This window comes from Heterocephalus glaber, unplaced genomic scaffold, assembly GCF_053883595.1.
Source record: "Heterocephalus glaber isolate CG9 unplaced genomic scaffold, H.glaber_assembly_v1.0 deba00001442, whole genome shotgun sequence".
Lineage (NCBI taxonomy): Eukaryota > Metazoa > Chordata > Mammalia > Rodentia > Bathyergidae > Heterocephalus > Heterocephalus glaber.
Genome location: NW_028258296.1, coordinates 50,644,482 through 50,655,128, shown reverse-complemented (window position 1 = coordinate 50,655,128; position 10,647 = coordinate 50,644,482). Strand labels below are relative to the sequence as shown.

Sequence of the window (10,647 nt, the reverse complement as noted above, 5' to 3'; positions counted from 1 at the left end):
GCCCAGTTCCAGCTATCAGCGCCAGTCCCTGCTGGGGACCCTAGGGTTACCATGAATCCTGCCATCTTCCTATCTTTACCAACCTCAGATGCTCCATGCTGCTCCCGGTAACTTGGGTTTTTACTTCTATAACAACTGAAATAACAAGTCTTGAAAATAGAGATGAAATTTTAAACAATGCTGATGTTGCTTTAGTAAATTTTTATGCTGACTGCTGATATAGCCCAGAGATACAGGATAAGCAAATACCCAGCCCTCAAATTGTTTCGTAAGGGGATGATGATGAAGAGAGAGTACAGGGGTCAACCATCAGTGAAAGCACTTGCAGATTACACCAGGCAACAAAAAGTGACCCCGTTCAAGAAATGCAGAACTTAGAAGAAATTGCCACTTTTGATCGCAACAAAAGAAATATCATTGGATTTTTTTGAGCAAAAGGATTCAGCCGACTATAAGGTTTTTGAAAGGGTAGCAAATGTTTTGCATGATGATTGTGCCTTCCTTTCTGCATTTGGGGACGCTTGATGTTTCTAAACCAGAACAATATAGTGGAGACAATATAGTCTATAAGCCACCAGGGCATTCTGCTCCTGATATGGTGTACTTGGGATCTATGACAAATTCTGAGTTGACTTACAATTGGATTCAAGATAAATGTGTTCCTCTTGTCTGAGAAATAACATTTGAAAATGGAGAGGAATTGACAGAACGACTGCCTTTTCTCATACTCTTCCACATGAAAGAGGATATAGAAAGTTTGGAAATATTCCAGAATGAAGTCACCTGGCAACTAGTAAGTGAAAAAGGCACAATAAACTTTTTACAAGCAGATTGTGACAAATTTAGACATCCTCTTCTACATATACAGAAAAGTCCAGCAGATTGCCCTGTTATAGCTATTGATAGCTTTAGGCACATGTATGTTTTTGGAGACTTTAATGATGTATTAATTCCTGGAAAGCTGAAGCAGTTCATAGTTGACTTACATTCTGGAAAACTCCACAGAGAATTCCATCATGGACCTGACCCAACTGATACAGCCCCAGGAGAGCAAGCCCAAGATGTAGCAAGCAGTCCACCGGAGAGCTCCTTCCAGAAACTAGCGTCCAGTGGATATAGGTATACTTTATTGAGGGATTGAGATGAGCTTTAAAAACTCAAAAAACAATTTGCAAGCCTTTCAACAGCAGCATTGACTGAAGTGGTAGAAATAATAAACCTATATTTTCATAATTCTATGTGTATTTTTATTTTGAATAAACTGAAAGAAATTTTAGGTTTTTGATTTTTTCCTCTCCCTGACTCAAAATGCATTGTCATTTAACATAGCCTCTTTTAAAAATCTGGTAGGGTTAAATAATAATAATAATAAACCAGAGGCCTGTCCAAAAAAAAAAAGAAAAACAAAGGGAGGGTGACTTTTGAAGAAAGGGTAGGGTGAGGGATGAAAGGATTCTATGCAGAGGGGCAGGGAGTTGCCAGAGGCTGTGGACCAAGGTGGCAATGACATGAATGCTCCTTGCAGGAACTCAGCTGGGAGGGAAGCAGGAGCTGGGTGGTGAACCAAGAAGGGAAATTCAGTGGAGGAGACTTGAACTTGGTTGTTTATCCACAAGAAGCAGCTTCTAGAGGAGACCGAGGAGAGAGAGAAAATGAATGCAGGAAGCGCACGGGGAGACTCGGAGCTCAGCTCAGGTACAGTGTGCTCCATTTTTCCTCTCTGTTCTGTCCCTCCTCCGCAGCCCTGTGACACACACTGGGACCACTCACCTAACAATGTCACCATCACTTTACATCGGCGTGTGTGTCTCATCTGTAATCTTGATGCTCTTCCAGGGCAGGAACTCTATCTTAAAACTATTTTGCTATAATGTGTGGTGAGTTTATATATATATATATATATATATATATATATATATATATATTAATAGAACTGAGTTCTGCAATATTGCTGTTTAATTGACATACAACCTTTGAGGTAAAGGACTCAAAAAAATGTACAGCTTGATGAATTTTCACACATAAACACAGACATGAAGCCACTACTCTAACACACTAGAAGATTCACTTATAGCCCCACCCACTGATATTCCACCCCCAAGTAAACTTCTGACCTCTATCATTATATAGTTTTGTTGTCCCTTGGCCTTTTTATAAATAGGAATTACATAGCCTATGTTCTTTTGAATCAGATTTTTTTTCTCTGTGTGCAATGGTTAGTCAAGTTCTTTTTTATTGCTATGATGTATTCTATTGTATAAACATACTCGCGTTTCTACCTGTTGAAAGATACTAGGATTTTTTCCACTCTGCATCTATTTTTTTGGGGGGCGGTACTGGGGATGGAACTCAGGTCCTTGTGCTTGTGCAGCAGGCGGGGAAACCACTGAGCTAAATCCTCAGCCCAACTCTGCATCTATTACAAATAGTGCTGGCAGGAATTTTCTTGTGTGTATACACGGAGGCCAATAGCAGCCACTCAATTGGGTATATGCCCAAGAAAGCTACTTCATGGTCATAGAGTAAATGTTTGTTCAATTTTAGTAAATACTGCCTATGTCAGTCATCTTTTTGTTGCTAGGATAAAATACCTTACATAACAGAAGAAGGAAAGGGTTTGGGGCTTAAGGTTTTGGGGGTGTCGGTGCATAGTTGGCTGGCTCAAAGGTAGCAACATCATGGTGGGAAGGTGCAGCAGAGGAAGCTGCTCACCTTATGGCAGCCAGGAAAGGGGAAAGATCCAGAGAGAGAGAGGAAGGGTGAGGGACAGGAATATGCCCTTCCTTGCTGTACTCCCAGTGACCTACTTCTCCCACCAGTCCCCACCTCCTAACAGCACATTCAGGTATGAAGTCATCAAGGGATTAATCCATCCATGAATGGGGGTTCATGCCCTAATGATTTAATCATTTTCCAAAAGTCCCTCCTCTGCACACATGAGCACTATAAGGGACATTTTTGGTCCAAGCCATAGCACTGCCAAAGTGTTTGTCACTTTAGATATTTGTACTGTATGGGTAATGGAATTCTATGCAAAATGCTTAAAACATTAAAAAAAAAAACTGCCTTAAAAAAGCCTCAATACTTCAGAAGTATCAATTAATATTCTAACAATTGTTATGGAAATAATACAGCACTCCTCTATCCACAAACTTCTATAACCTTCCTTTCTGGCCTCATTTGAGTTATGTTATTAAACATAAAATTAACCCATTTCTTTAAAAATAATTTCATAATTTATGAATGTCCTCCATTTTACAATGCTCTGTCACCTTACATTCAGATTCATGAATTATAGATGTGATTTTCCCTTAGAACTGGAGGAAGTGACTTATTTAAGCAGAGTGATGTGTACCCCTTGGATGCTGACACTAACTTGAGTATTTGTTTATCTATTCACTCTACAAGTGTATAGTGAAGAGCTACTCAGGGTCAGGCACTGTAGTAGGTACGGGGCAGGTAAGGGAGATGTAAAGAATTATCAGACTTGCTTTCTGTCCTCAAAGAACTTAGTCTAGAAGAATACATGGATACAAAGAACTGTACAACAGGAGAAAAAGTTAAGGAGTCTCAGACTTCATTGAAAGTGTTGGGGCAGGGTTACCAAGTTAGGTGGAACTTTAGCAAAAAGAGCTGCCATCTAAAAGGGTCATGTCTTCTCTTGGGCTGGAGACAGCAAGTCACCTGAGGGCAGATCTTTGTTCTCAAATCCCATGAGAGCACCCTCACAGGCACCTCATACTCTGGAGTGGGAAGGAAGTTACAAGAACTTTCTGGGCATTACCAGATCTGGTCTTCCAAATACCCCTAGGAAAAATTGGACCAAATTGCTTAAAATCAAAGAATCTCTCGAAAACTAGAAGTCTTAGACAAGGTCTTTGTTTATAATGTATCTGATCATGAATCTTAGCTGATCATACAGAATTATGTTGGTGAGAAAAGACCAAAGACTCCTAAGTGGAACCGACCGAGCTCAGTGGTAAGCCAGCATGGCTGTCTGGAGCCTGGTTCTGGTACAGTGAGCAACTATAGTCAGCAGCCTCTCTGAAGCCACCACACCAGCTCTGGGTGTAGCCACCGAGTGACCTGGGATCACATGGAGGTGGGATGTGAACATTTAAATGCTGAGTTGCTATTCACACTTCAAGTTGCTGAAGGGCTGCATGCCATCTGTAAGCTGTGGCAGATACTGTTAGTGTTTTGAGTTTTTGTTTGTTTGTGGTGCTAGGGATTGAAACCCAGGCCACACACATGCTAGGCATTCTACCAGTAAGCTACATCTCCAGCCCTAGATATTGTATAATGATAGCAAAGTTTTCATCTCACTTTCCTGCCAGATCTCTTTACTATTTCTGTGCCTGCCAGCTTCTATGATCTTCCTACAGGAAAACTGTCAGGAAAAATGGACTTCTATGTTCTGCATCTAACTTCGCCCTGCCTAACTTTCATTTTCAGGAGTAGGTCACACCTATTCCTAACAGTTCTCAGGGGAGGGGGTGGAAAGATAGATCTAGATGCTAAGCAAAGGGTAGAGGAAGCATGGTGATGAATATGGGCCAAGTTTACCTGGGTAGCCTATGGGTGCCAATACAGTGACTCTAGTCATCTCACAAATGAAAGGTTCCACTATGTCTATCTCCTGACTGGTGTTGTACCAGCTGGATTGTTATCCTCTGTGGTTAATTTACAGCATCTTTCTGGGATCTTGTTTCACTCTCCTCCCGGGAATACCCTTTACTTCTCCTATGTTGACATTTCTGTTCTTGTTGCATGTTTCTCTTTCTTGAGAAAGATTGTATAGGAAATACATTTCTGAGATTATGCATACCTAAAAAATATCTTTTGTTTGTCTTGTACTTGTTTGGTAGTTTGGCTAGTTACAGAACTCTAGATTGAAAAGCATTTACTTTTAGAATTTAGAATGTAATGCACTATTTTCTTTTTATTCCCATTGATGGTGTTGGAAGACTCAAAGCCATTCTAATTTCTCATCCTTTGTAAGTGACTTTTTTTTACTCTCTGGATTCTTGTAGACTCTTTACTTCCCCCAAGTTTCTTTTTGAAATTTTCCAATGAGGTGCCTGCATGTGTATTTATTTTCATTTGTTGTATTGAGTATCCAAAGTATTCTCTTTTTCTCTTAGATTCTATAGGTACATTGTAGGTCTACAACACAATTAAATTTCTCAGTGGGAATTGTACCTTTACATAATGCATCTTGGTTCTTGTTTTTTCCCCATTCCTAGCCCTCCCTTCACCCCCTCCACCTTTCCCTATTTACAAAGACTTTATTTCCATTTTTTCTATTTCTCATAATTTTTCCTTTCCCTCCTTTCCTTTCCCCTACCCCTACCCCTTTGGACCTTTTTTTCCTATTTCTTTGAAGCTCCAAATGCCTGTGTTTCATTTCCAGGAAATGTTTGTAGAATCATTTATGATGATGATCTGTTTCTCTCTTTTTTCTTTGAATGCCTATTATTTAGACATTTGACTTCTTAGACTATTCTTCTAATTTTGTTTTCTTTTCTCTTCAATTTTCTATCTTTGACTATTCATTCCACTTTCTAGGAGACTTACTACTGAGTGTTTGGGGGGTTTTTTTGCACTGGGGATTAAATCCAAAACTTTCACACTGAGCTATATCCCCAGTCCTTGTTCATTTTTAATTTTGAGACATATCTTACTAATTGCTTAGGCCAGGCTAACAATCTTTTTGCCTCAGACCCCCAGAGTGCTGGGGTTATAGGGGTACACCACCATGCCTACTACTGAATTTTTCCATTTCTACTGTCATCCTTTTAATTTCTAAGACTACCTTTATGGCCTCTAAATGTTCCTTTTTTGTTATATCATGTTCTCTTTTCTTAGATGCAGTATCTTTTGCTATTTAATTCTCTTCTCCCTGTGTATTCTGATTCCTCTACACAAACTTTTATTTCTGTGTATTTGTTGTTTGTTTTGGTGTTTATCATCCACATTACCACATTATCAGCTCTCATTTTGGTGATATTAGGATGACTGATCATAATTTCTTGATCATACGCAATCACTGTTGTACAGAACCATCGGTTTGATTGGAAGCTCTTACACTGATTCAGCAGTCAAGTGTATGGAGCTTTGAACTTTGTTTGGCAAAATAGTGTTGTTGGAGACCTTCTTGTGTCAGTGTTTTTAGGTCTGTTCTTAGATTACCTAAGCACTCTACATACTTAAAAGAGTGCCTGACATATAACAAGTGCTCAATATATGTTAGCTGTCATTGTCATTATTATTGTAGAAAAGTGTACGCAGAAAAAATATATATATAGTATCAGATAACCTAAAAGTACACAGCCTTGCTAGGAACCTCAGACAGACTTACAAAAATGCGATCATTCTCACAAACTTTGGCAGTTTTGATACTTCAGTGCTGGCAGGTGAGTAACAGACAGTACGAATAGAAGAAAGACACAGGGTAATCACAGGAGGGGATGGGAACACAGCCAATTGACTGGGGAGGCACAGTGGCTACAACAGATCCCAAGTAATGGCTTTCAGAACACCCTCATTAAGCCAGTGTCTAGCTAGTCTTTCTCCATCTCTGAAGTCCTGGTGTGATGGGTCCAGGCACACTTGGGGACAGATCTGTAAATTAGCTCCATGGCTCTGCCAGTGGCCATCCATTTGATGGTTGATGGCTCCAGAGGACGACTCTGCCAGGGGAGAGGAGGAATATTCCATTGATCTAGCTGTGGGTTATTAAGCCACTTTTTCTTCTTGTCACAAACAGATTGTAAATCACACTGTGTTCTCTCCCACCCTTCTCTCTGCCTCCTCTTGCCTTTCCACAGCCTGGGGAGGACAGTGAGACTAGCAAAGACTGACAGTTCCCAAGCCTGGAGAACAGAGCCGGTAGGTGCTGGCCTGTGCGGTTCTTGGTAACGGGCAGGCCCTTTTCCTTCTTCCCACAGCAGTCAGCTCACAGCCACCAGAACGTTCCCTCCAGAAACCAAACTAGCAGCTTCTGCAATGCCTGGTCGCTAGCCAGAGTGGTGGATTCCTTCCAGACACTGTTGTAGCCTTTGGCAGAGGACCAGCTCTGCAAGTCATTGATTTCAACTGCTCAGCATCTTTATCTCAGCTCTCTTTGTGCATCTGCTTTTCTCAATTCAAGTCTAATAACTTTATTGGCACAAAGAGATGGAGATAGCATTGCCAAACTCAATAATCAAGTTTCTGCAGCCAAGGATGATTTATTTATCTAGTTTTTCAGTTGTTTCAGGGTGGATGAGAACTATATGGGGTTACATTGTGTTTTGTGTCTTGGTTATTCTGTGGTAAGACAATTCATACTAGGAGATCTGAATCGTGTAATTTCTCCCATTTATGTAGTCTCACTATTATTCTGCTTCTTCTTGGCTTATTCTTTGTTTCCATGTCTTTTTTTCAGTGTTTCTTTAATGATGAAAAAAATCAGTAAGCAAATATCTGTGAGCATGTACTGTGACCCTGGCAATATGATGGGGGGAGTCTTTAAAAAATGCAATGTTTTCTATCTAGAGTAGGATTTAAAAGCAGGGCAGGCTAATAAAGAAGTGTTCAGATGTGGTTACTCATCCATCTGAGGCAACTAATAATGTAATCCGTATAAATCCTAGAAGAAATTGAGCTGAGGGGCTAAGTGTGTGGTTTCCCAATTCTACTCTTATCTCTTTTTTTATTTTATTAGTACTTGTTTGTAGTACATGAAGTTGACACTCATCTTAGGGAGTAGGTACATGTACATCACACATCTTGATTTTTTAAAATTTCCCTTCCCTTCCCCACCCTCCTCCCTCCCTCTGCCTCTGGATTCCCTTTCCTCATTTTCATGATTCCTTAAATTTTTATTACCTATTTTATAGTTACAAAACACGTAATGTTACATTAGTGGTGGGTATTTGGTAATGTACATGATACATCTTGAATCTTTTTATGTTCCCTTCCCCTCTCACTTCCCCTTACCCTAGGTCTCCTGAACCCCCTCCCATTTATAAAAGATCTATCTCCTTGGTTCCTTTTACCAACCTTTTATTTTGCTCTTTTTTTGGTACTTTGCATTACTCAAATGAGAAAACCCACACGGTAATTAAGCTGGTGTGTCTGATCTAATTCACATAACATTATGTTTTCCCTTTCATGTAACTTGGTGAAAATTTTTTCTGTGCCTCAGTTTTCTCACCTACAGAAAGGAACTGGAACCGTAGCACCTGTCTTCTACGGTTGCTATGGTGATTATGTAAGATTGAACATAAAGCGCAAGGGAAAAGTCCTGACACTTTGTAGGCACTTAATAAACATTAGTTCTTATTCTTATTGTGACCTACAGAGACTCTAAAGGTTTCTCTCTCCAAGCTGTTCTTCACAGTGAGGACACAGAAAACCCGAGAGACTGGCCCACAGTCACTGTTTGATTTCTTGTATTGCAGAGAAACATAGTTATTACGTCTGTACTATGTTGTCCCCTTGGTCAATGGCATGGGTTTTGATTCCAGAAATTCAAATACAATTTTGGCAAGTGGTGCCTCTCCCAACCACTGTCCAATGACTAATCCCTCACAGAGCATTCTGGGAATGTTACTGCGCCCCATCATTGGATTTCTAGCTGTGCAATTATATTGATAACATGAACCTCTAGCTGAATGATGGTACCTTGGATTGAGTGGTGTCAGGATGATACCATGGTTAAGAGCCCACAGCCCAGAGCCAAATAGACCTGGACCAAATTCTGGTTCTTCAGCTTCTACATACTGGGTGACTTCAGGCCAATTACTTAACCCATCTAAGGCTCAAATTACTCATGTGGATATGATGTAGATAGTAGTGACACCATCCTTTATTGTATTGTCATGAGGATGAAACAAAATAATATACAAAGAGCTTCCTGGCACAGAGTGACACTTGATACATGAAAATTAATGTTTTCATACTAGTTTCCAGTTCTTTTTTATCTATGACCTCATTTCATCTTCAAAACATACCTCTAAGAGAGAACACAGAGATGCTCTTGTGGTCACTGTCGAGTAAAGGAACAGAGGATAAGTAAAGAGGATAACCGAGAATCATACGGCCAGCAAGGGCAGCATGGGGCCCACCACAGACTAGGCTTTGTGACTCATAAGCTGCATTTACATCTCAGGAACTGAACAGACCTGAAAATATCATCATCGAGAAACGGAAAATAAAGAAGGACAGCTGGAAACTTGAGTAGGTTATCAGACCGTGAAAGTTACAGAGATGATTTGTTAAATCCAATGAACCAGAGATGGAAACTCCATCCAGCCCCAAAGGCCAAACAACAAATCCCAAACCTGCCATGCAGAGAAAATAAAACAAGTCAATAATTAGAAGCTCCCTCGTAAATTAAAGTCAGAAGAACAGTGTAAGTAATTGAAGGTTTTCAGCTTGTGACAGACTAAGGCAGAAACAAAGACGTGGAGAGAGAGATGGGCAGGGGCCCATTCAGCAAGAACCAGATCAGAGTCCACCAAGAGTCTGTGCAGTCCTCAGGAAAATGATCCTGAAGATGAATGTGGTTCTTAGGATGATAGTCTGTGTATGTGTAACCATGAGCCAGGGAGCCAGTGGGTTCCCAGGAAACTGGTCGTTAAGTCAGAAGCAGTTGGATGAGGAGGGAGAAGGATGCCCCCATTTGCAGTAGATCTTTCTACTCTTCCCTTCTCAAAGTAATACACACCCCAAAGAGGCCCTGCACAGACCTGCTGAGAAGGGAGCTGTTCTTGTCAGGAGCAGCAGCATGAGCGGGTTCTGAGGCCAGGAGCAAACACCGTGGTTTGGCTCATCTGCCTCCTCCCCAAACCTCAGCCACTCTGGATGGATGGGAAACTGACAAGATTATTTGGCATCAGTTTCTCCAACTTCTGTTCGTGCATGAGGATAGGACCTGGGAGTTTCAGGGATAAGAAGAGTGCTGAATCAGGACGTTGTTCTCTCAGAATATTGTTTTGACATGTGTGAGGTTGGGTGCTGATGGCCACGGATGACAGAGGGAATAGGACCCTTCTCTGCATCCCCTCCCTGCAGCCTGAGGAGTCCAGTCACCGGGAGAGTGCCCTTCCTGGTAGTGCTGAGCCCCCCGAGGAGGACTTTTGTCGTCTTAGTCACTCTGCCCTCACTGAGACACAATACCCAACACCCACAAATTAAAAGAGGAGACGTTTATTTTGGCTCACAGTTTGTAGGGGTTTCAGTCCATAGTCCTCTGGATTTAAGCCGGGACAACATGGTGGAGGCACAGAGGGGAGGAGAAGCTGCTCACCTCAGGCAACCAGGAAGCAGAGTGGGAAGGAAGGAGTGGGAGGGAGATTTCCCCTTCCAAGTCCCCCGCCATGGCCTGCCTCTTCTGACCAGACCCCACCTCCTAAGCAAGCCCGCTAAAGCACCCCCCATAATCCAATTACCTCCCAAAGTTTTGCCCATGAGCCCCTGAGGTTTTGAGATGGTGACAGATACAACCCTTAACAGTTATCTAGCGGGCAGCCTAGGTCCAGCACATCCCAGAGAAGTACGGGCTCTAAGACCCCAGGAATAACTGTACCGGCAGCATCATCATTATAGCTTTGCAACAGCTAAGGAAATTTTCTTTCCTTTTCTCCTGTGTTCTTTTCT

The 10,647-nt window shown here is 41.4% G+C and overlaps 1 pseudogene; it reads left to right on the top strand.

The window, feature by feature from the left end:
* The first annotated feature begins 51 nt into the window (after window positions 1-51).
* On the top strand, window positions 52-1,153 carry LOC101697270 (endoplasmic reticulum resident protein 44 pseudogene; annotated as a pseudogene).
* Window positions 1,154-10,647: the final 9,494 nt, after the last annotated feature.